The 24,617-nt window shown below is 45.0% G+C and overlaps 1 protein-coding gene across 4 annotated transcripts in view; it reads left to right on the forward strand.

Annotated features, from left to right (window-relative positions):
* Nucleotides 1-24,617, forward strand: part of LOC126183286 (beta-1,3-galactosyltransferase 5-like) — a 325,368-nt gene that overhangs the window by 249,032 nt on the left and 51,719 nt on the right. Inside the window, exon 1 of one of the 4 annotated variants that reach the window (XM_049925117.1) lies at nucleotides 19,402-19,519. The exons of the other annotated variants lie outside the window; for them this stretch is intronic. The gene's annotated coding sequence lies outside the window, so the exon portion shown is untranslated. Of the gene's footprint in view, nucleotides 1-19,401; nucleotides 19,520-24,617 lie in introns of those variants that run through there. 4 annotated transcript variants of the gene reach the window in all.

Consider the following 24,617-nt stretch of genomic DNA (forward strand, 5'->3'; position numbering starts at 1 on the left):
CGATGTTAACAAATTTCTCTTCTTCAGAAACGCTTTTCTTGACGTTGCCAGTCTACATTTTATATCCTCTCTACTTCGACAATCATCAGTTATTTTTCTCCCCAAATAGCAAAACTCATCTACCACTTTAAGTGTCTCATTTCATAATTTAATTCCCTCGGCCTCACCTGATTCAATTAGACTACATTTCATTATCCTCGTTTTGCTTTTGTTGATGATCATCTTATATCCTCCTTTCAAGACACTATCCATTCCGTTCAACTGCTCTTCCAGGGCCTTTGCTGTCTGTGACAGAATTGCAATGTCATTGAAAAACCTCAAAGTTTTTATTTCTTCTCCATGGATTTTAATTCCTACTTCGAATTTTTCTTTTGTTTTCTTCACTGCTTGCTCAATATACAGATTGAATAACATCGGGGAGAGGCTACAACCCTGCCTCTCTCCTTTCCCAACCACTGCTTCCCTTTCATGCCCTCGACTCTTATAACTACCATCTGGTTTCTATAAAAATTGTAAATAGCCTTTCGCTCCCTATATTTTACCTCTGTCACCTTCAGAATTTAAAAAGAGAGTATTCCAGTCAACATTGTCAAAAGCTTTCTCTAAGTCTACAAATGCCAGAAACGTAGGTTTATCTTTCCTTAATCTATCTTCTAAGATAAGTCGTAGAATCAGTATTGCCTCACGTGTTCCAACATTGCGTAAAAAATTGGAGTGTGAAAAAATTGGGACTTTGTACGGCGCTACGGTCGCAGGTTCGAATCCTGCCTCGGGCATGGATGTGTGTGATGTCCTTAGGTTAGTTAGGTTTAAGTACTTCTGAGTTCTAGGGGACTGATGACCTCAGCAGTTAAGTTCCATAGTGCTCAGAGCCATTTGAACCACTTTGTACAGGCGCTGATGACCGCGCAGTTGAGCGCCCCACAAACCAAACATCATCATCATCATCATCATCATCATCACCATGTTCCAACATTTCTACGGAATCCGAACTGATCTTCCCCAAGGTCGGCTTCTACTAGGGAACAATAGGAATAAAATACCGAAAATCGATTATTTCAGAAACCTGTTATTTTGAGCGGTTTTAACACTTGGGCTAAACTGGCGTTGAAAAAAAAAGAAAAAAAGTATATCCGAAAATCGTTTGTTTCAGTGATAACCGCCATCCCTAACTGAAAGCCCCATAGCACATTATCGTAGCACGCCGCTAGAGAAGCCAAAACAGTATGATTTCCTTAGTCGCGAGGATTGGTCTGACACGCTGCAACATTTCCTCTGCTGCTGGAAAAGAATTACCGCAAGCTTCCCCACTATTTCAACAGGCTGCGTCATTTTCTTGACTCATCTCTTCTAGCGGCGTTCCACGGTACTGTAGCGCAGGTATTTAATTGTGTTCCACAAATGCAGACACGTAACTGCAAACAACAAAACTTAATTAAATAGATTTATTTTTTCCAGGTTATAATCAAAAACCGGATTAGTGCTAGTAGGACTCCAGCTGTGAGGATTCCGACCAAACTTAGTTATGTATACAGGGTGCTACAAAAAGGTACGGCCAAACTCTCAGGAAACATTCCTCACACACAAATAAAGAAAAGATGTTATGTGGACATGTGTCCGGAAACGCTTAATTTCCATGTTAGAGCTCATTTTAGTTTCGTCAGTATGTTGTATCACGTTGGAATGAAGCCTCACCCGTAAAGAGAACATTTGCACTGAAATGAGGATTGACACATTGTTGGATGAACCATTCGCAGAAGTGTACCCGTGGAGGCCAATCAGCTGCTGATAGTGCCTGCACACGCTGTACATGGTACGGAAACAACTGGTTCTCCTGTAGCACTCTGCATACAGTGACGTGGTCAATGTTACCTTGTACAGCAGCAACTTCTCTGACGCTGGCATTAGGGTTATCGTCAACTGCACGAAGAATTGCCTCGTCCATTGCAGGTGTCCTCGTCGTTCTAGGTCTTCCCCAGTCGCGAGTCATAGGCTGGAATGTTCCGTGCTCCCTAAGACGCCGATCAATTGCTTCGAACGTCTTCCTGTCGGGACACCTTCGTTCTGGAAATCTGTCTCGATACAAATGTACCGCGCCACGGCTATTGCCCCGTGCTAACCCATACATCAAATGGGCATTTGCCAACTCCGCATTTGTAAACATTGCACTGACTGCCAAACCACGTTCGTGATGAACACTAACCTGTTGAAGCTACGTACTGATGTGCTTGATGTTAGTACTGGAAATGGAAATGAGCGTTTGGCGTCATTGGCCGGGAGGCCCCTCGCGGGGCAGGTCCGGCCGCCTTGGCGCAGGTCTTATTACATTCGGCGCCACATTGGGCGACCTGCACGCCGGATGGGGATGAAATGATGATGAACACAACACAACACCCAGTCCCTGAGCGGAGAAAATCTCCGACCCAGCCGGGAATCGAACCCGGGCCCGGAGGACGGCAAGCCGTCACGCTGACCACTCAGCTACTGGGGCGGACATGTTAGTACTGTAGAGCAATGAGTCGCATGTCAACACAAGCACCGAAGTCAACATTACCTTCCTTCAATTGGGCCAACTGGCGGTGAATCGAGGAAGTACAGTACATACTGACGAAACTAAAATGAGCTCTAACATGGAAATTAAGCTTTTCCGGACACATGTCCACATAACATCTTTTCTTTATTTGTGTGTGAGGAATGTTTCCTGAAAGCTTGGCCGTACCTTTTTGTAACACCCTGTATACAGGGTGATAAACAATCCCTGTTACACACTTCTAGAGGTTGTAGAGGGGACTGAGGTGACCACGTTTCCCATAGAAACCCACACCGAGAAGCGTCATCCAACGACGCTATAGAGCGTCAAAGCTATAGGCGTCGGCGCCTGTTATTGTATTTATATACGGTGTGATATCGTAATGGTGTTACAAACTTTCTAGGATGATGGAGAAAGATAAATGTACACTATGTGATCAAAAGTATCCGGACACACCCAAAAACATAAGTTTTTCATATTAGGTGCATTGTGCTGCCACCTGCTGCCAGGTACTCCATATCAGCGACCTCAGTAGTCATCGGACATCGTGAGAGAGCAGAATGGGGCGCCCGCGGGACTCGCGGACTTCGAACGTGGTCAGGTGATTGGGTGTCACTTGTGTCATACGCCTGTAAGCGATATTTCCACACTCTTAAACATCCCTAGGCCCACTGTTTCCGATGTGACAGTGAAGCGGAAACGTGAAGGGACTGCATCAGGATCCACTGCAGGTACTATGACAGTTAGGCGGGAAGTGAGAAAACTTGGATTTCATGGTCGAGCGGCTGCTCATAAGCTACACATCACGCCAGTAATTGCAAACGACGCCTCGCTTGGTGTAAGGAGCGTAATAAACATTGGACGATTGAATAGTGGAAAAACGTTGTGTGGAGTGACGAATCCCGGTACACAATGTGTTGATAAGATGGCAGTGTGTGGGTATGGCGAATGCCCGGCGAACGTCGCGTGTGTAGTGCCAACAGTGAAATTAGGAGGCGGTGGTGTTATGGTGTGGTCGTGTTTTTCATGGAGGCGGCTTGCACCCATTGTTGTTTTGCGTGGCACTATCACAGCACAGGCCTACATCGATGTTTTAAGCACCTTCTTGCTTACCACTGTTGAAGAGCAATTCGGCGATGGCGATTGCACCTTTCAACACGATCGAGCACTTGTTCATAATGCACGGTCTGTGGCGAAGTGGTTACACGACAATAACATCCCTGTAATGGACTGGCCTGCACAGAGTTCTGACCTGAATCCTATAGAACACCTTTGGAATGTTTCGGAACTCCGACCTCGTGCTAGGCTTCACCGACCGACATCGATACCTCTCCTCAGTGCAGTACTCCGTGAAGAATGGGCTGCCATTCCCCAAGAAACCTTTTTTTTTTTTTTTTTTGAGGTGGACATAGTACCGCGGATTTAAGGTGCAATGCAACGGAGTGCTCTAACAACAAAGACCGATTCGGCATGATGGTAAGAATCGTTGGCCGAAATGTGATACCTGAAATTCCCAGGGATGGGAATGAGCGTCAAGAAATGGTAGTGGAGAAAGAAACTACTGGAAAATATCATGGAATGAAAATTAACGTAAAAATGCAATAATAGTGAGAACAGGAGGCGAAAGGGTAAAAACAATACTGAGTGAAGAAAAATTAGAACATTTACAAGATTTTTAATATCTAGGGAGTAGAATATGGAGGAGCTGGAAGTGCATCACATAGATTTAATCAACAAGAGCCAATGGCAAAATAGGAATCCTCTGAGAATAAGAGAATTTTATGCAGCAACATGGAAATGAGATTTGTGGAAAAGTGTACGAATTGTTTTGTCTGAAGTATTGCACTGTACAGTGCCAAAACTTGTGCCCTGAGGATGGAAGCCTGGACGCAGTTGGAGGCTTTTGAAGTATGACTTTTGGAAGTTGTCCGATTCGCAGTGGACGACAACGGAACGTCACGTCACTTTAACGGCTCGTCAAATGGTCGTGTATTCAGAGTTGACGTCCGTTAGCATCACTTCACGTTGCACTGGCCAGTACTGAAAGGCGAAAGCGAGGTTATGAGCGTTTGTCCGTCGCAGTATAGTCCCAGCATAAAGGAATAAACAATGGCGTCAAAATTTACTGGCGAGCAAAGAAGAAATCGTAATGAATGATTTTTTACGCTTTTTTTCTCCTTGGTTTGCCCAGTACTGAAAGGTGAAAGCGAAGTTACGAGTGTTTGTCCGTCGCAGTATGGTCTCAGCATAAAGGAATAAACAATGGTGGCAGAATTTACTGGCGAGCAAAGCAGAAATCGTAATGAATGGTATTTTTTACACTTTTTTCTCCTTTGTTTGCCCAGTACTGAAAGATGAAAGCGAGGTTATGAGCGTTTGTCCGTCGCAGTATACTCTCAGAATAAAGGAATAAACAATGGCGGCAGAATTTATTGGCGAGCAAAGTAGAAATCGTACTGAATTCGTATTTTTACATTTTAAAATGGCTCTGAGCACAATGGGACACAACATCTTAGGTCATAAGTCCCCTAGAACTTAGAACTATTTAAACCTAACCAACCTAAGGACATCACACACACCCATCCCCGAGGCGGATTCGAACCTGCGACGGTAGCAGTCTCGCGGTTCCGGACTGCAGCGCCAGAACCGCTAGACCACCGCGGCCGGCCTTTTACATTTTACAAGTAAGTTACAACATGTTCTTGTACGCCTTCATGCTATAATGGAATCTATGCAGACGTAGACATGGAATACAAGTTCACCTCATTCTGTGTCAATGTAGCAGTTACACACCGAAGTCCAGTTAAAGACCCACACTCGAGGACATTCGTCTTTTTTAATCGATACGTACATCGTTCATGTTTCGGTGTTTTTTTTTTAACACGAGCTAAAAGCTGTATACTATCTACATTGTTTCACAAAAATAAAAACGACTGAGAGTTTTAAGCCCACTGCTAGTAAAAAGTTTTTTCCAGTCAGATTGCTGCAAGATAGCCAACAAAATTAACGAACGACCTTCTCTGAAGGATGTGTCATGTCAGAAGTGTATGGAGTCATCAGTCGATTGGGGAATGTGGAGAGTTTTGGAATGAATCAGAAGGATGACGCGCAGACTCCTCATTACAGAATGGACCTCACGACTTGTCTCGGCCTGTCTGTGCAACACCGATCGCACACACGTTTGGTCTCGGGCAAAATCTAAATGTGTGCCCTGCAGGCAGGTGTGTTCTGCTGACCTCCGTTATAGATGAAGGCACTTCCGGAAACGCATCTAGTCTTTATCACTCAATGCTTGCAGCACATTAAATCAGTTTGCAGTAGATCAACGGATCTATCGTAGTGCGGGTCTACAATTTAAACGTTGCTTCAATTCAAATTTATCGGTAACAACGCCCTCTTCTTGAGACAAAAAATTATATGAGCCACCTTGTAACAATACCTGATTTTCAGGTTTGTTTTGTGGCTGATTTGTAGAGCATTTCCTTTGTTTTCCATTTGCATTATAAAACAAGGACTATCCAGATAGGGACATCCGTTTTCATGCAGCAAGAGAAGTACTGGGGTTGAAGGAACAGCAGCTACACTGATTCATGCAGCAGACCCGAACTCTTGAGCTGCGATAGAGAGAAATCCATATTGCTTCTCAATCGCCTGCAGCAGGTGTTCGAAATGTACGATGCAGTTTAAAACCCTGACAATTGTGAAAGCTGGTCTGTAATATATATTTTAAAGGCAAAAATTCTCAAAGCCACTGACATTCATTGCATAATTTGTACTGTCATACGGATCGAATTTTATGAGTGAAGGCGTTGTGCGTCGGTGTGGTATCCTTTGTTTGAGTGGAAGGACGAATGTTCATGATTATAGCCGAAGTGGCCGTTCACCTGTAGTCAGAGACAAACTGGTGCAGGAAGTTGACGAAAAATTCGAGAAAACGGAAGTTCCACGATATCTCCACAGTCAACATTCCACAGATGTCTCAGAGTGTAGAACACGAAATGGTAACTAGACAAGTAAGATTCCATATTTTCTGTGCTCGTTGGGTTTCAGAACTCATCAGACGGCCTGGGATAATACAGCCTCGATTTAAACAAATTAAAAATGGTGAAAAAAGAAGCTAAACTCTAAATTCTGTCAGCCAGAAATGGTGTAGCTACTATTCTTCTAGGTGGGAGGGCAGGGACGTGGAAGGGCAATTAAGTCTGAATTTTCTTGTAAAAATACATATTTTAAAATCGCCAAGGGTGCTAATAAAATATTTCTTTATTTGCTACCGGTTTCGATAAGAATATAGCTAATGTACACTCCTGGAAATTGAAATAAGAACACCGTGAATTCATTGTCTCAGGAAGGGGAAACTTTATTGACACATTCCTGGGGTCAGATAAATCACATGATCACACTGACAGAACCACAGGCACATAGACACAGGCAACAGAGCATGCACAATGTCGGCACTAGTACAGTGTATATCCACCTTTCGCAGCAATGCAGGCTGCTATTCTCCCATGGAGACGATCGTAGAGATGCTGGATGTAGTCCTGTGGAACGGCTTGCCATGCCATTTCCACCTGGCGCCTCAGTTGGACCAGCGTTCGTGCTGGACGTGCAGACCGCGTGAGACGACGCTTCATCCAGTCCCAAACATGCTCAATGGGGGACAGATCCGGAGATCTTGCTGGCCAGGGTAGTTGACTTACACCTTCTAGAGCACGTTGGGTGGCACGGGATACATGCGTACGTGCATTGTCCTGTTGGAACAGCAAGTTCCCTTGCCGGTCTAGGAATGGTAGAACGATGGGTTCGATGACGGTTTGGATGTACCGTGCACTATTCAGTGTCCCCTCGACGATCACCAGTGGTGTACGGCCAGTGTAGGAGATCGCTCCCCACACCATGATGCCAGGTGTTGGCCCTGTGTGCCTCGGTCGTATGCAGTCCTGATTGTGGCGCTCACCTGCACGGCGCCAAACACGCATACGACCATCATTGGCACCAAGGCAGAAGCGACTCTCATCGCTGAAGACGACACGTCTCCATTCGTCCCTCCATTCACGCCTGTCGCGACACCACTGGAGGCGGGCTGCACGATGTTGGGGCGTGAGCGGAAGACGGCCTAACGGTGTGCGGGACCGTAGCCCAGCTTCGTGGAGACGGTTGCGAATGGTCCTCGCCGATACCCCAGGAGCAACAGTGTCCCTAATTTGCTGGGAAGTGGCGGTGCGGTCCCCTACGGCACTGCGTAGGATCCTACGGTCTTGGCGTGCATCCGTGCGTCGCTGCGTTCCGGTCCCAGGTCGACGGGCACGTGCACCTTCCGCCGACCACTGGCGACAACATCGATGTACTGTGGAGACCTCACGCCCCACGTGTTGAGCAATTCGGCGGTACGTCCACCCGGCCTCCCGCATGCCCACTATACGCCCTCGCTCAAAGTCCGTCAACTGCACATACGGTTCACGTCCACGCTGTCGCGGCATGCTACCAGTGTTAAAGACTGCGATGGAGCTCCGTATGCCACGGCAAACTGGCTGACACTGACGGTGGCGGTGGCGGTGCGGTGTACAGCCCTCTCGCAGTGTCCGGAGCAAGTATGGTGGGTCTGACACACCTGTGACAATGTGTTCTTTTTTCCATTTCCAGGAGTGTATTTTACAGAACGCAAAAGGTCAATCACTTCTGAATTTTCATGTAAACACTCATATTTTAAAATCGTGAAGAGCTGCTGATAAAACAATTATTTTTAATTGACTCAGCTATGGGTTCTTGGTGAAAAATTATATATTTTATTAACTAAATGAAACACTTTTTGCCTTGGTTCGCAAAACTTTCTTGTTAGTGTCGACCTAGGCTATTAAACTCATTTTCCAGTAAATAACTGATTCCAAAGATGGGAAGCAAGCAAAATAAACACACGTCAACGTCTTAATCTGTCATTTCTCGACTAAACCCACAAAAATTATCTCTGTTGACCGTCGTGACATAATTACGTTTGTATTGTACTACGTTAAGATTTTCATGAGGACTGCATCTAGTCTATCAACAAATATGAATGAAGGCGTCAAGATTCTCCTCCTATGTAGAAGTTACAACATTATCTAAAAGGGGTGAATAATTGAAATGAGTTTGCTCATTCAATAGTAAATGTAGAAATAGACACATCTATTTGTTGCTTTTTAATATCTATAACTGAGTGAGCTTTGCGTTCCTTCCCTCTTTGTGTAGGACTTCTTCATCTATTGCATATTTGTGATTCTGGCTTAAGAAATGTTCTTTAATCTCCAGCTTCTATGGTGTTTCCCGAGCCTAGTACAGATTGACAGCTCAGTCTAACCTCTATAGCAAGACTGACGCTCTTGGCTTACATAAGTCGTAAAATACACTCCTGGAAATGGAAAAAAGAACACATTGACACCGGTGTGTCAGACCCACCATACTTGCTCCGGACACTGCGAGAGGGCTGTACAAGCAATGATCACACGCACGGCACAGCGGACACACCAGGAACCGCGGTGTTGGCCGTCGAATGGCGCTAGCTGCGCAGCATTTGTGCACCGCCGCCGTCAGTGTCAGCCAGTTTGCCGTGGCATACGGAGCTCCATCGCAGTCTTTAACACTGATGATGATGATGATGATGAGCGTTTGGCGTCATTGGCCGGGAGGCCCCTCGCGGGGCAGGTCCGGCCGCCTTGGCGCAGGTCTTATCACATTCGGCGCCACATTGGGCGACCTGCACGCCAGATGGGGATGAAATGATGATGAACACAACACAACACCCAGTCCCTGAGCGGAGAAAATCTCCGACCCAGCCGGGAATCGAACCCGGGCCCGGAGGACGGCAATCCGTCACGCTGACCACTCAGCTACTGGGGCGGACGTCTTTAACACTGGTAGCATTCCGCGACAGCGTGGACGTGAACAGTATGTGCAGTTGACGGACTTTGAGCGAGGGCGTATAGTGGGCATGCGGGAGGCCGGGTGGACGTACCGCCGAATTGCTCAACACGTGGGGCGTGAGGTCTCCACAGTACATCGATGTTGTCGCCAGTGGTCGGCGGAAGGTGCACGTGCCCGTCGACCTGGGACCGGAACGCAGCGACGCACGGATGCACGCCAAGACCGTAGGATCCTACGCAGTACCGTAGGGAACCGCACCGCCACTTCCCAGCAAATTAGGAACACTGTTGCTCCTGGGGTATCGGCGAGGACCATTCGCAACCGTCTCCACGAAGCTGGGCTACGGTCCCGCACACCGTTAGGCCGTCTTCCGCTCACGCCCCAACATCGTGCAGCCCGCCTCCAGTGGTGTCGCGACAGGCGTGAATGGAGGGACGAATGGAGACGTGTCGTCTTCAGGGATGAGAGTCGCTTCTGCCTTGGTGCCAATGATGGTAGTATGCGTGTTTGGCGCCGTGCAGGTGAGCGCCACAATCAGGACTGCATACGACCGAGGCACACAGGGCCAACACCCGGCATCATGGTGTGGGGAGCGATCTCCTACACTGGCCGTACACCACTGGTGATCGTCGAGGGGACACTGAATTCTGCACGGTACATCCAAACCGTCATCGAACCCATCGTTCTACCATTCCTAGACCGGCAAGGGAACTTGCTGTTCCAACAGGACAATGCACGTCCGCATGTATCCCGTGCCACCCAACGTGCTCTAGAAGGTATAAGTCAACTACCCTGGCCAGCAAGATCTCCGGATCTGTCCCCCATTGAGCATGTTTGGGACTGGATGAAGCGTCGTCTTACGCGGTCTGCACGTCCAGCACGAACGCTGGTCCAACTGAGGCGCCAGGTGGAAATGGCATGGCAAGCCGTTCCACAGGACTACATCCAGCATCTCTACGATCGTCTCCATGGGAGAATAGCAGCCTGCATTGCTGCGAAAGGTGGATATACACTGTACTAGTGCCGACATTGTGCATGCTCTGTTGCCTGTGTCTATGTGCCTGTGGTTCTGTCAGTGTGATCATGTGATGTATCTGACCCCAGGAATGTGTCAATAAAGTTTCCCCTTCCTGGGACAATGAATTCGCGGTGTTCTTATTTCAATTTCCAGGAGTGTATAATAAATTGTAATGAAACAATCCAAAAAATTGCTTCGTTTAGTTAACAATAGATAATATTTACTAGTGGTCTGAATCATATGATCATCTCTACAAATAATATGTTATGTTATCTGCAGATGACCTGACGATCGAAGGCGGTAGTAAGTAAAGAATTATTTTATTAGAGTTATTGGCGGTTTTGAAATTTTTTTTTCACTTACGAGCTTACCTGCACAAAGTATCTGGATGTTCCGTCGTATCTGTTCCCGATGAACGAAATCATAGAGAGCGAGATTTATTGCCAGGAGACCAACTTCAATCTCGACGCCGTCTCATATGCAAAACTTTTCACATGATTCCACAAAAATAAATAAAATGGGGTCAGGTCACTTGAGTGTACTGGCTGCGAAACGAGACCTCCTCTTACTGTCTACATTTCAGGCAACGAATGACACTGTTGTTTATAGCTAGGCTGTAAAAAGTGAGCTGGTTCTTGGGTAGGGCTTTGTCCACGTGTTGCTGTCTATGATGTCAAGGGCTATTTTTAGAATTCGCCGAACAGTGGTCGCTGCGACACAGCCTAGTCGACGCGAATATTGACAAAAGGTAATTGGACATGGCGTTCGCGGCATCAGGTCCATGTTACCGGCTGCCCACGCACGTACACAGCGTGTCACGAAAGCCGGACCGGGCAACGTATTATGTAAATGACGAATGGTATGAGTGGTAGCGACAAGTATGTGAGCACAGCAGCAGAGGGGAGGGTTGCACGGAGGCAACTTACTGAGAAGGCTGCAATTTTAGTCATATTAGGATCGGTATATGTATGTTTAAACGAAAAGAGTGGTGAAAATACATGTTTCATTGGTATAATGACTGAATAAAAAGAGTCTTGATATCTAAAAGTTACTATGTGTGGAAACAATTAAACTGTCGCGGCGAATATCGGATTTCCTGAGAGGCTGGACGCAACACTCCCTGACTAGAGAGTCACCAGCTGAAGGAGTTGTCAAATAGATACGCTTTCAGTTTGTGTTTGAAGTTACTTTTATCATATGTTAAATTCTCTAAATCATTCGTTAGATGGAGAAGGATATTTATGGTTGAATACCTCACACCTTACTGTGCCACACTAGGACTGAGTGAACGATAGTGTAGCTCATTTCTTCTGCTAGTGTTATGAATATTACTGATGTTTTGAAGCTGTAATTGTTGACAACAAGTTTCATAAGGAAGTGAATATACTGTGATGCTGTTATCAGTATGCCCAACCACCTAAAGAGCTGTTTACAAGAGGTTCTAGAGTGGATACCATATAGTGGACGCTGAAGTGAAACCTGGTGTGTCCACGGCAGTGTTACTGTTCATGTTATACAGGGTGAGCGTTAATACAAGAGTGCGCTGACGAATGTAAGGTACTCTGACCGTGTGCCGCTGTTCCTTGTGTGTTGTACGCTGTGTGATAGACGCAGCGTACTGTAAGCAGCAGAATGGTCTGGTATTCATGTCGGGAACAAGCCGAGATGGTGTTTGTGCACGGCAAAGCAGATGGAAACGGTCGAGAGGCAGCACGGCTATACCAAAACAAGTACCCTCACAGGCACCAACCAAAAAACACAACATTTCAAGCCTTTTTTGGGCGTTTGTGTGATCATGAGTCCTTTATAGGAATGACAATCGTGCAGGGAGGCGGCGGACTGTGCGTACACTAGATCTGGAGGACCGTGCTGCCTCTCGACCGTTTTCATCTGCTTGGCCGTACAAAAACGCCATCTCAGCTTCTTCTCGCCATGAATACCGGACAATTCTGCTGCTTACAGTACACTGAGTCAATCACAGTCTGCAACAGGCAAGGAACACGCGGCAAGTGGTCAGAGGAACCGTCATTCCTCAGCGCCATCTACCGCGGCAACGATCCATTTCCGGACACATGTTCATAGGACCTTCTTTCCTCCATTTCCAGTCAGTAATCCTGCAGTTTTTCGGTTTTATTAATGTTCACCCTGTATGTTAATAATACAGCCGATAGTATTAATTGAGAGCTCAGGCTTAATAAGGATGTTCTGACCGCTAAAAACTGAAGTAACATCCAACCAGATCTTAAAAAAATATCATTCTGGTGCAAAGACTGGCAACTAGTTATTAATATAGAGAAATGCAAAGTTGAGCACTTCATGAAGCGTAATAGCGTAGTATCATTCGGCTAAAGTCGCATTAGCCATTCGAGTCAGAGAAATATTTAGGAGTAACAATGTGTAGAGGTATGACGTGGGACGATCACCTACGCTTTTTTGTGGTAAAGTAAATAGCAGGCTACGATTCCTTTGTAGAATATAGGGAAACAGCAATGTGTTTACAAAAGAGATTGCATACCAAACATTGGTAGGGGCCATACTCACATACGCTCAGGTGTATGTTAGCCATATCAGTGCATGCTAACGGGGAACGCATACAAAGAAGGGAGATTCAAATGCTGCTTTCATCAGCAAAGTGTCTTTACATTCACCTTCTTTATGCACACATCAAAAAGAGTTTTGCATCACCTCGGTTTGGAGAGTTCCGGAACCTGTACAGAAAATTGGAATAAAGATCAACACAAACATCATTTCTGCCCTTTTTATTGCTCAAGAAAACCACACATTGCATGTTGTACCACTATACAGCGAGACCTTCAGAGGGGGTGGTCCAGAATTCTGAAAATACCGGTACCTGTAATACCCAATAGCACGTCCTCTTGCATTGATGCATGCCTGTATTCTTCGTGGCATACCATCCACAAGTTCATCAAGGGACTGTTGGTCCAGATTGTTCCACTCCTCAACGGCGATTCGGCGTAGATCCCTCAGAGTGGTTGGTGAGTCACGTCGTCCATAAAGAGCCCTTTTCAATCTATCCCAGGCATGTTCGATAGGGTTCAATTCTCGAGAACATGCTGGCCACTCTAGTCGAGCGATGTCGTTATCCTGAAGAAAGTCATTCACAAGATGTGCACGATGGGGGCGCCAATGGTAGTCCATAAAGACGAATGCCTCGCCAATATGCTGCCGATTACGGCGCCTTCCATGACCTCCACTGGCGTACGTCGGCCTCACATAATGCCACCCCAAAACAGCAGGGAACCTCCCCCTTGCTACACTCGCTGGACAGTGTATCGTAAGGCGTCTAGCCTGGCCGGGTTGCCTCCAAACACGTCTCCGACGATTGTGTGGTTGAAGGCATATGCGACACTCAACCGTGAAGAGAATGTAATGCAAATCCTGAGCGGTCCATGCGACATGTTGTTGGGCCCATGTGTACCGCGCTGCATAGTGTCGTGGTTGCAAAGGCGGACCTTGCCACGGACGTCGAGAGTGAAGTTGCTCACCATGCAGCCTATTGCGCACAGTTTGAGTCGTAACACGACGACCTGTGGCTGCACGAAAAACATTATTCAACATGGTGACGTTGCTGTCGGGGTTCCTCCGAGCCATAATCCGTAGTTAGCGGTCATCCACTGCAGTAGTAGCCCTCGGGCGGCCTGAGCGAGGCATGTCATCGACAGTTCCTATCTCTCTGTACCTCCTCCATGTCCGAACAACATCGCTTTGGTTCACTCCGAGACGCTGGACACTTCCTTTGTTAAGAGCCCTTCCTGGCACAAAGTAACAATGCAGACGAGATCGAACCGCGGTATTGACCGTCTAGGCATGGTTGAACTACAGACAACGCGAGTCGTGTACCTCATTCCTGGTGGAATGACTGGAACTGATCGTCTGTCGGACCCCCTCCATCTAATAGGCGCTGCTCATGCATGATTGTTTACAACTTTGGGCGGGTTTAGTGACATCTCTGAACAGTCAAAGGGACTGTGTCTGTGATGCAATATCCACAGTCAACGTCTTTCTTCAGGAGTTCTGGGAACCGGGATGATGCAAAACTTTTTTTGACGTGTGTATTAGCCTTTTCTATAGCACATGAAACTCAAATTTTTTGGGTAGCTTTTTATTTTCGCCATACTGTTTAGGTCAACACTACGTCTTCTAGATGCATGCTCACTTCGTCACTCGTTTCATGACAATAGAATCTTACTAGAGGTAAAAAAGCTCTCTACACCCTCCACACCTCTATCAGTAAGTAAAGTATGTCTCTTACTGTGCCGTTTTCCTTTCCTTCGTCTTCCGCCTAGCCATCAATGGATGTTGGCAACAACACGATGCATATTTATTCTCTGAACCGCAGTATGTTGTAGTTGATCTGCGCTTTGTAATTCTCTCCACTACTTAATGTTATCTAACTGAGATTCCTTCTTCACTCTTTTCTTCTATTACCCTCGATCTTCCCTTCTGTTATCAACAGCAGAGGTATATATTTGGTGTTTCGTAAGATACGTACTTTATTCTCTTAAACATTGCTGTCATTTCTCGCTGTTTGTAGATTCGTCTCAATACTTTGGTGTTAGTTCCTCTTGCGCCCACGATAATTTAAATATTTGGCAGTTAATCCACATTTTAAATACATCGATCTTCTTTGCACTTGGCTCATTAAGTGTCCATCTTTCACAATCATATACAAAGTGTTCGAAAATTTCCGTTACAGACATCCAGGGCTTGTAGACAGGACTGGGTACATAATATTTTGGATAAGAAACCAAGTCCGGAAATTTATCGCTTTCGTTTTACGTCGGTTTCAATTCAAATGTTCAACTCATCCACTTCTGCTTGAGGAATTGAATTAAGCGTGACGCAGTACAATTATTCGGTAACAATTCGGAAGGCTCTGGCTCTGAGCACTATGGGACTTAACATCTATGGTCATCAGTCCCCTAGAACTTAGAACTACTTAAACTTAACTAACTTAAGGACATCACACAACACCCAGTCATCACGAGGCAGAGAAAATCCCTGACCCCGCCGGGAATCGAACCCGGGAACCCGGGCGCGGAAAGCGAGAACGCTACCCCACGACCACGAGCTGCGGACAAGAAGGAAACATAACGAAACATCTATTTATCACTTAAGCACATTTGTTGTATTAACACTTAAACATTACGTGTTTACATCATTCCAAAACAAGAAAGAACACAGCACACTGTACGTACAGAACAGCTCTGATGCGTTACAACAGCGGCCCGATGTGGTGACCACTAACATTGTTAGAAATGTTCTCTCCATCCCATCTGATGCGTCTTCAATTTCTAGTGCAACACCCAGAGGTTCCAGCAGATCTTCCTCTGTCTCGCAGCAAGGACAGACGTTAAGCGACATCAGGTAACCCCCTGACGTAATACAGTCATCCCGTCTACCCTGCTGCGTACCAGGAGAAGGAACTCTGAAACCTTTTTCTTTCGCTCAGCAGACGTGGACGCATTACACATCTGAACGGAAACATTCGTAGAACGGAAACAGTGCTTTTCCAGACATGGGTTGCTATTCAGAATATTATGTACTCACTTCCATTGACAAACCTCAGAAGTTTGTAACGGGAATTCCCGAATACACTGTAGAAGAACAGACAAGATGTAGCATCCTACAACACGAACTCAAAGGTTTAAGTCTAGCTTTGTACTTTTGAGAACAATCTTGAATTTTATGAAAGCATTATGGTCGTTGTCAATGCCACATTTTATCTCGATGTGTGATCTCCAGTATTCGCAGACCCACGTTCCAAGGTACTTAAACTTGTCTGTGCTTTTTATTAAGGAGCCATTGAATTAAAATGCTTCTTATTGGTATCATTACTCGGACTTAGATGACGGCTTTAATCTCCTACTATGTTGACCAGCTGTTGAAGATAGTCTACGTTATCAGCAGTCAATAATGTGCAGTATTACGGCATAGAGAATGTTGTTGATGAAGACTGCATTAACCTTTATGCCATTTACTATATCACGACGTGCTTCCTGAAAAATACTCTCTGAGCGCAATTTGAATAACAAAGGTGACAGAATACGTCCTGTCGAACTCATCTACAGATATTAACCAAGTCGGTGACAAAACTATCAAACTTCACCTGTGCAGTGTAATTCCAATATAAATTCTCTATGCAGCAGATTTCTTCTACATCTACTTACATACTCCGCAAGCCACCGCATGGTGCGTGGTGGAGGGTTCCTGTACCACAGCTGGTCATTTCCTTTTCTGTTACACGCAAAAATAGAACGAGGGAAAAATAACTATCTGTATGTATATATATGAAGATGATATCTGTTCTTTCGGACATGTCCGAAAGAACAGATACCATCTTCATATAAATATATACTTAAGGCTCACCGGCCATTCGACCATCTTCTTCTGTGCAGATGCACAAACAGTGCATTCTTACGGGAATCGGCAGTAAAGCCGCGAGTAATGAGTATAATGGGCAGGGGCACTATGAATATAACGCGGGACAATAAGTTGCGAATGTGGGTCTCACGGGAGGCGTGCCAGAGATAAGTCCCTGCAGTCGCACTATCCTCTGTGTTTTCGGTGGCTCAGCTGCATAGAGCGTCTGCCATGTAAGCAGGAGATCCCGAGTTCAAGTCCCGGTCGGGGCACACATTTTCAACTGTCGCTGTTGACTCATATCAACGCCTGTGTGCAGCTAAGGGTATTCATTTCATTGCAGTTATCTATAAACATCCGTACGAGATTCGATTGTATGGGATTGTTACAATTAAACTTCCACTGCTTGAGAGGACCACCATGAAAAACGAGTGATCGTAGGACAATGAAACTTTGTGGAAACATTTATAAGGACATGCGGGAAAGAAATAACGAGAGAAGGACCTCTGGTCTGGTATCCTCCTCAGGCAGCGATATGGATGTTCTCACAGTGCCGTGGGTGATACTAGTGTGAGACTCCATACGTCACCATTAGCGTCGCTGCATTCTAGTAGTGGGGCCAGTTCCACAGCCTAGCGCCAGTGTTGCGTTTACTGCAGACGCTATCGTCACGTTCTCGTTACAACAGTACTGGCGTTATCGCTACGGACTGTTATTCAGCTGTAACTATGGTATAGGAACGTGTGCTATGAACTGGCTTTGCTTGGACCGTTACTACAACGGATTTCTCTGCAGCCTACGACGACGACGCAGCACTAGGATTGGCATTGGATATGTCTGTATCCAATGGTCTAGAGATTCGAATGTATAGGATTGTTACAATTAAACTTCCACTGCTTGAGACGACCACCGTGAAAAACGAGTGATCATAGGACAATGAAACTTTTTGGTACCATTTATAAGGACATGCGGGAAAGAAATAACGAATAAACCATTGAAAGAAACATTTTAATTTCTACGTGAGAGGGTAACATTTGTTAAGCTACGCACTTCGTCACGGGTTTGTTTAACCCATTCCGGTCTGAATTTTTTCTGAAGGACGGAAAATTTTTCTTTATGTGGTAATGCTTTTAGGTGATTTTTTACTGACTTTAATGCAACATTTATGCAAAAATATGTACCCATTTTCAAAACATACTTTGTGCACTTGGCTTCATTTTATGGACTAAAACAGCTATTTACGAAAGATTCTCTATTGTAATAAATAGTAAAATGATCTTTCAATAATTACCATGCAAAATAACAGTAACAATATTCCAATGTTCAGTGGAACACAGCGAACCAACCGCCGGCCGCGGTGGTCTAGCGGTTCTGGCGCTGCAGTCCGGAACCGCGGGACTGCTACGGTCGCAGGTTCGAATCCTGCCTCGGGCATGGGTGTGTGTGATGTCCTTAGGTTAGTTAGGTTTAAGTAGTTCTAAGTTCTAGGGGACTTATGACCTAAGATGTTGAGTCCCATAGTGCTCAGAGCCATTTGAACCATTTGAACAGCGAACCAACCACATCCGTGTATTCCGTTGGTCACGAGCTGCTTCGCACTGCTACATTGACTTACTAATATTCTCATAGTGATGCCCAACGGTTGACAGCACTTCCACAAGATGAAAAGCTTGAACATGTGCCTCCGGTTTCATCGGGAAAAGATACTTCTGTTACAGAGAAGACACAGTAAAAGGTAATGTACACAGTCATAGCCAGAAAGTCTGAAAGGGTTAATCGGCAAGAGACTCATATTTTATATCCAATCACATTTCTTAATTATATGAAAATAACCATGCACAGGTTCTGCACAGAGGTTCTTGTAATGGGGAAAAAGAATTTGTATTTGATATGTCTTCCCCCAGGATTAAGTCGTGTTCTGCGGCAAAGTCTTGTTTACAGCTTATACGTCTTGCATTCCGCCTACTTTTGCAAAACTAAGCGTGAAAACTGAGAATTTGTGTTTCGCAAAACAGGCGTAAACCACGCTCTACAAATTCTTCTGGAAACTCGTTTACTTTGAAGCATCACACACCAAATGAAATATAAGTTACAGTCTAAATGGATATTATCGCCCAAACTACATTCCTATTTCCGCCCATTAAGGCGTTTCAGCCTTTCCCGAAAACGCTAGATTCGCAAGGTAACCACCGATTGCTTCCACAGTAATCGCTCAAATAAGCATTCCTTGTATAAACTTAGAAGACACGACGGAGGGAGTTAGGATGACGCAAAGAGCTCCTGGACGAGAAAGCGAACTTGTAGCCATGTTTTCGTGTCTTCTGTTTCACACTGTTTTACATGACGTCAATTCAGTGATTGTCGAAGTTAAAAAGCACGCGTCTAGTTTCCTGCAGAGGTGCAGCGAAAGCAGGTGATATAGTAGGACGGACTAACATCTTCGCATTTAACACGCAAAGTGCCGAATGTCTGCAGATGACACGACAGGCGTCGAACAGATGCGTTACATCATCGCGAATAGGCACAGCACGCCAATGCGACGGTGATGACTGTGCGTCAATTAGCTATATCCCAGTTGCGTGAGGCCGAGGTGCGAAGTTACTACGCCGCTCGGCCCGGGGGACGCAGTCGCTGTGCTTTCACGAGACCGTTGCCGCAACCTGCATGCTCCGGGTTTGCCCAACAGCCACGTGAGTATAACGCCGAGCTCTGGAACCAATCGGCGTCACTCCCAACGAACCTGTTTTCAGTGTTATGGTTCCCATCCAAAAGCTACCACATTCAAGCATGGTGGTACAAAAATCACCCCACTTTTTCAACGTTATCTCAGGAATCACCATGGTGATATATATTCATGGTCAACATTTTACAGCGTTATTTTACTGTTTCATTATGTTCAGAGCGCACACAGGAAGCGAAGGAATCACCTACAACCTCTGTCACTCGGTTACGTTTTCGATCAGTCGTTAGCTGTGGTACGGTGAATATCTCTTCCCTAAAGAAAGCATTATGAGCACATTACACTCGATTTTCTCATCGTGTAATGCTTCTGCGCTGTATCGCTAAGGTATGTACCAGTCTTTACACAAGATGTCTACATCTACATCCATACTCCGCAAGCCACCTGACGGTTTGTGGCGTAGGGTACCTTGAGTACCTCTATTGATTCTCCCTTCTATTCCAGTCTCGTATTGTTCGTGGAAAGAAAGATTGTCGGTATGCCTCTGTGTGGGCTCTAATCTCTCTGATTTTATCCTCATGGTCTCTTCGCGAGATATACGTAGGAGAGAGCAATCTACTGCTTGACTCCTCGGTGAAGGTATGTTCTCGAAACTTCAACAAAAGCCCGTACCGAGCTACTGAGTGTGTCTCTTGCAGAGCCTTCCACTGAAGTTTATCTATCATCTCCGTAATGCTTTCGCGATTACTAAATGATCCTGTAACGAAGCGCGCTGCTCTCCATTGGATCTTCTCTATCTCTTCTATCAACCCTATCTGGTACGGATCCCACACCGGTGAACTTACCTGCTATATTGTAGCTAAATGATCTTTCTATGTATTCGCAGCAAATTACACTTGTCTACATTGAGATTCAATTGCCATTCCCTGCACCATGCGTCAATTCGTTGCGGATCCTCCTGCATATCAGTACAATTTTCCCTTGTTACAACCTCTCCATACACTACAGCATCATCCGCAAAAAGCTCAGTGAACTTGCGATGTTATTCACAAGGTCATTTATATGTATTGTGAATAGTAACGGTCCTACGACACTCCCCTGCGGCACACCTGAAATCACTCTTACTTCGGAAGACTTCTTTCCATTGAGAATGACATGCTGCGTTCTGTTATCTAGGAACTCTTCAATCCAATCACACAATTGGTCTGATAGTCCATATGCTCTTACTTTGTTCATTAAGCGACTGTGGGCAACTGTATCAAACGCCTTGCGGAAGTCAAGAAACACGGCATCTACCTGGGAACCCGTGTCTATGGCTGTCTGAGTCTCGTGGACGAATAGCGTGAGCTGGGTTTCACACGATCGTCTTTTTCGAAACCCATACTGATTCCTACAGAGTAGATTTCTAGTCTCCAGAAAAGTCATTATACTCACAAGAGGAATGGTCAGTATACGCGGATATGACAGAAACGACCATTCGAAGCAAAAAAGTGAAGTAAACATGGGCTCCAAAATGCATATCTTAAGCGCTATGAGCACTTCTTTACCTTCTCTTAAGGTATGTATTTTAGACAACATGTTTACTAGACATTTTTTTTCTTGTTTTGGCCCGTACTACTTCCTCCCAAGTTACGGTAATCAAAGAGCTTACAGTAGAAGAGATCTGGTTCACAGCATCGAAGGTAAACGTGGACTCATTGCTCCTAAGGTACGCATTTTAGAGCCCATGATTACTAGACTTTTTTCCTTCGAATGACCGTTTCTTTCAGATCGCTGAATACTGACCATTCCTCGTGGGATATCCTGTACAGTCACCGCTATTTTCATTGTTCTGACGTGTTTCGTTTGAGGTGGTTCGTTTTCCTTACTTCCATGCAATGAGAAGAGTTTTGCGTAATTTTGCTTTATATCCTAAAAGCCATCCAGCGTGAATTATTCGAAGTTGCCTCTACGTTTTGTGACCTTATACCTTCTTCGCTGATTCGTGATATTCTTTCCTCACGTGTAGGTCGCTTCTCTGAAGTATTTCTCGAATGAGAAAGGCACTGGAACTGAAAGTGTTTGATCGAGATTTCAACTGGTTCAAATGGCTCTAAGCACTATGGGACTTAACATCTGAGGTCATCAGCCCCCTAGACTTAGAACTACTTAAACCTAGCTAACCTAAGGACATCACACACATCCATGCCCGAGGCAGGATTCGAACCTGCGGCAGTAGCAGTCGCGCGGTTCCAGACTGTAGCGCCTAGAACCGCTCGGCCACCCCGGCCGGCTGTCAAATAGAAGTCACTGCATTTTACTATACGTTAAATATAGAACAGAAACGAAAGTAAGGTCTGGTGTACCCCAAGGAAGCGTGAAAGACACTCCTATGTTTTCAGTATAAGTTAACGATGTACACTATCAGAATGAAAGTACCCGGACGCTCGGATTTGAACTGGTTTTTAGTCTACAGACGATACTGAGTGGTACTTGTGTGGTATCATGCACAGCTATATAAAAACGGGACCGTCGACGACACGACAGTCAGTTACTTCTTGACTACTGCCGTGCATTACTCTGCTGAGTTGATACTCCTGAAAGCTGAGAAGTTTTATTAACTCACATCGTCACGAGACCGTGCATTCGTAAACTCTATAACAAATTTTATAGTGCAGTTACTGTTCCCTCCTAACGAGCTCTATTATATTCTTATTTGCCGGTTGTTAACGTTTGTATACCACCCATAATTTGCAAATCTTTGAAGTACCAATTTCTGAACCTAGAGTTAATTTTTGCCACTCCCTTATCAGAAATAACTGCGGCAAATATAAAATCTCTGCTTCAAAGATTAAATGCAAGATCTTGAAACGAGTTTTAAGATTAGTGTCCAAAATATCGCCTCTGTGCCTAATACCACCTATGCCTGTTCTCTTCAGAAGAGGCATACGTGATATTAGGCACAGAGGACATGTTTAGGACACTAATCTTAAAACTCGTTTCAAGATCTTGCATTTAATCTGTGCAGACCATCCTTGATTTTTCGTGGTCAGCATCCAGGTTTGGGAGTTCAGTTGTAGAAGGCGCTAGTGCAGAAGTTATCAGTGATGGAAGAGATAGTGATCGGACTTGGGCTTTTATAGCATCTTTCATAATCTTTTCGGCCTCAGATACAGCTGTGGAACGACCAGGTAATAGTAACCAAGATACCGTCTTCACAGATATACCGATGGCTCGATTATATTTTGTCAAATAGAAAATGGTTCAAATGGCTCTGAGCACTATGGGACTTAACTTCTGAGGTCATCAGTCCCCTAGAACTTAGAACTACTTAAACCTAAGTAACCTAAGGACATCACACACATCCATGCCCGAGGCAGGATTTGAACCTGCGACAGTAGCAGTCGCGCGGTTCCAGACTGTAGCGCCTAGAACCGCTCGGCCACCCTGGCCGGCTGTCAAATAGAAGTCACTGCATTTTACTATACGTTAAATATAGAACAGAAACGAAAGTAAGGTCTGGTGTACCCCAAGGAAGCGTGAAAGACGCTCTCATGTTTTCAGAATAAGTTAACGATGTACACTATCAGAATGAAAGTACCCGGACGCTCTTATGCAACAAGAAATTGACCACTAAATGACAAGAGAGGCGGACCTGCCAGTGTAAAATGTGGTGGGGAGTATTGTGGTGTCAGTAGAGAGGCTGTAACGGCAGAATGGGTCGGTCAAGAAAGCTCAGTGACTTCTAACGTGGACGAGTCATTGGACGTCAGCTGAGAAACAAACGCGTCACGGACATTTCAACACTCTAAAGCTGCTCGTGTCGACTGTTGGTAATGTGATCGTGAAGCCCAAATGCCAAAGAGCTGCCTCAGCTCCAAGCAGACCTCTTGTATTGACGGACAGGACCGTCGAGCATCGCGGTGGGTGGCTCTGAAAAATCACATGAGATCAGTAGAAGGAATAACTCGTGAGTTCCAAAGTGCTACCAGCAGTCCAGTTGGCATAATGAGTGTGAGCAGTATGTTAAAATAAATTATTTAAATAAAAATAAATTTTTAATATACTATGTTCTTAAATCGACTAAAAAGTGTAAAATAATTTCTCCTAGCCTCACGAAGGGTACGCATCCTATATGGATAGTCCTGAAAATTTGTGCTTGTGAATTTTTAATATCTATGACAATACTTGGAAGATATATAACGAAAAACGTGGGGCGCACACAATAGATAACAGAAGGTGAACTATCCATGCATCAGTTCAGTGTCACTTGCGCGCAAGTTTTTAGTTACAGATCCCCCAAGTATTGTCATAGCTATTAAAAATGCACAAGCCTAAATTTGCAAGTGTTAGGAATATGCATGAGGCTACAAAAAATTCTTTTATACCTTTTAGTCTAATTTAAAAACATATTATATCAAAAATTATTTGTATTTAAATTATTATTTCAGCTTTTTAGTCTTGTGTGTGTGAAATTTTTCAGTGGACTTTAAACATATTCATGAGATCATATTTTTTTGTTTAAATCAGCTATTACTTGGGCAGCTTCACCCATGTATTTATGTGTCATGTGCGTTACAGACATCTCCTCTTTCCCCTCTCTCTGTCCATCTTCTCTTCTCCCCCTCTCTGTTGAGTCTTGTCCATCCACTCCCATACCACGTGGAAAGGATTCTAATGCTACCTGCACAACATGCTGATCCTACAGGGCAGCCGGCCGGAGTGGCCGTGCGGTTCTGGGCGCTACAGTCTGGAGCCGAGCGACCGCAACGGTCGCAGGTTCGAATCCTGCCTCGGGCATGGATGTGTGTGATGTCCTTAGGTTACTTAGGTTTAATTAGTTCTAAGTTCTAGGCGACTGATGACCTTAGAAGTTAAGTCGCATAGTGTTCAGAGCCATTTGAACCATCCTACAGGGCAGCCAAGATGTCAGGTGTTACCAAACTTTTTCACCCCCACCCCTACTGAACACCCTGACAAGAAAGCGAGTTAATGTTGCGTTGTCATCCTGTTCTGAACTATGATTAAAATTTCATATCTCTAACTCATCTGGAAGTTAGTTTAAAATCAACTGCAAAATTTGTACTGAACAGACAGACTAGAAAGCAACCTAACAAAAACGTATTAAA

The sequence above is a fragment of the Schistocerca cancellata genome, chromosome 4, assembly GCF_023864275.1.
Source record: "Schistocerca cancellata isolate TAMUIC-IGC-003103 chromosome 4, iqSchCanc2.1, whole genome shotgun sequence".
NCBI classification, from domain to species: Eukaryota; Metazoa; Arthropoda; class Insecta; order Orthoptera; family Acrididae; genus Schistocerca; species Schistocerca cancellata.